Source organism: Egretta garzetta, unplaced genomic scaffold (genome assembly GCF_000687185.1).
Source record: "Egretta garzetta isolate BGI_Z169 unplaced genomic scaffold, ASM68718v1 scaffold72, whole genome shotgun sequence".
Classification (NCBI taxonomy): domain Eukaryota; kingdom Metazoa; phylum Chordata; class Aves; order Pelecaniformes; family Ardeidae; genus Egretta; species Egretta garzetta.
In genome coordinates this window covers 1,608,305-1,610,788 of record NW_009259032.1, presented here as the reverse complement: position 1 = coordinate 1,610,788, position 2,484 = coordinate 1,608,305, and positions in this window count along the sequence as shown.

The following is a 2,484-nucleotide window of genomic DNA, read 5'->3' as shown; positions in this document are numbered from 1 at the left end:
GTTGTGGTGCAGCATTTGTTACCTCAGTGATCTCCTGAAGGTCTGTGCCTGCTCTGAAGGGGGCAGGTGAAAGACCCGTTTCTCCCCCTCAGATTGCCTTTATGAATAACAGACTTCTGTGTTCAGCCAGAGAAAAGCGTTATTTCAGGCAGGGCCACGCTCCCCGCCACAGCGCCTGACGGGGCATGCGGTAGCCCAGGCCTCACCACGTCATTAGGTTGGGGAGGAGGGAGGGGGCTTGTCGTGGCTACAGCCTGGCAAGTGCCTGCCCCCCGCCCCCAAGAGGAGCCCCGTCCTATCCCACCTTCCTCCCAGAGACCACAGCCCTGTTCACCCCCCCTGTTCTTGACGGGACCACTCCTGCCCTTCCAAGCGGCCTGCAGGGACCCCAAGCACCAAGACCCCCTGCAAATGAAGCTGTGATAGCTCTCACCAGGGTGCAAGTCCCAGGTGGGCCTGTAGCACACCTAGTTATAACCCCTCAGGGCTCTGCTTGGCCCCACTCTCCAGGTGCTTCAATAGGGACTTCAGTCCCCGCCACCAGGCACGCCCTGGCCCTCCAACTTGCCTGGCTCCTGCTTAGTCCTACAGGCAGCTCAGGTCCCGGTCTCCTCCCTCAGTCCTTGCCCCAAAGGCCATTACTGGCATGCAAAAGGTGGGAGTTATTTCTCCTAAATAAAGGTGCATCTGTTCTTGTTACTGTGCCCTCACGTGTTGCCACCCAGAGCTAACTCGCTAACAGTTTCCATTGCCCTTGTGTGGCTTGTCTGGTTTTTTTCGTGTGGGGGGACGTCAAACCCCTGCTCCAACACCCCCCCACCACCACTGAAACACACACACGTACGAACCTCCCAGCCATTAACCGATTCGGAAATAAGCCTTGGTCCTAAACATCACAGGAATGACCAGATCAGTATCTCTATGTGGCAGACCGAATTTTGCCCCGTGAGCTGCCAAGACAGCTGCCACCCTCAGGGACAAAGCAGATGACAGTGCCCTGGCGGCAGCGGAGCAGGGAGCCAGGTGTTGCCCGCTGCAGGGATGCTACGGCCACAGCCCCAGAGGAGACCTGTTGCATGTCGACTCTGCCTTCAGAAAACCCTGCAAAACCTCCTCCTGTCATACCACCTTCCCAGCGTAACAAGGATGACATTCACCCTCTGGGATCCCACTGGTATTAACAACAGCAAAAAACACTCACTGGAGTGAATGAATGCCCAGAAAAATAAACAGACCTCCCAAAGTACTGTACAAGAGACCCAAACACTGCTGTAGCCCAAGGCCAGGATTTTTAACTAGTCCAGAGGGTTTGTGAAGTCCGGTTGGTGTTTTATAGCAGATACTGGACTCTATATAGAAAGTTATTAATGTACTGCAATAACAAGTTTCGCAGATGCTGAAGGGCACACAGTGCTTTAAATATTATGGACTGAGAGAGCAAGTAACTGTGCGACCAGGTAGCAGAGTTATGCTCACTATATGAAAAGTGTGAATACAGCCACTCTGAAAAACAGTGGTTACTTTCTCCTCCTCTAGCACCCAGCACGCTGTCACTGTAAGGTGAAATCCCAAGGCCTTTCACTGACTATTTATTCTTTAAGAGTACCTGATAATCATAGGTGAATGCTGTCTCCTTCTCCTGTGTTTATTAATATAATACAGCGATGGGATTCTTGCATTAGGAAAGGGGCGGGGCGGTGGGGGGAGTGGAATTTGGCATTCCGCTCCAAGCTCATTTTAAGACACCATTTTCCAGCTGGGATCATTTTCGTGAACATGTCTTCTCCCTCCATTTTCCCATTAAAAGGAACTTGGAATGAACAAGAAATTTGTTTAATCATCTTCTGTGAGATCAGCTGAATTCTAATGCTGTTTGATTACAGCTAGTCACAAAAATGTCAAGTGCATTTCCATTTAGAGTGCTTGCTTAAACAGCCGTGCAAATGGGGACCACCCAAAAATCAGCATACATCATGAGAGATCTGAGCTTCCTTATGGTGTATACTTGTTTCAATCCACTCTCTTGCTCTTTAAAATAATGCATTTTCACAGCACATCATTTCCCTAAATGAGCATGATACATCACTGCTGGAGATTGACTCATGAGGCCCATTAATAAAGGCCAGGGTTTCTCAGCAGCTTTTCTCATTGGGAAGGTGTTATCTTACCGTCTAAATCTGTAATGAATATGATGCTCTTAGCCTGTGCCCACCCCAATGTTCCAGCTCCCCCTGTCAATTTGGTTGGAGGTTTTCATTGCACAGGCAGTGGCAACACGTTAGAGAATAAATAATGTATTATTCCTTCCCCTAAGTAAGTAGCTATTAATTTCAAATGCAGCAAATATGCTTAAAGTGAAATGGTTACCCTTGTCATATGGGATTCACCTCTTACAAAACATCTCTGCCCTGAGTTTCAAACCTATTATATAATTCCTCGTATTACACTGCTGCATGATGCGCTATCAGTATTAGACAAGAAATA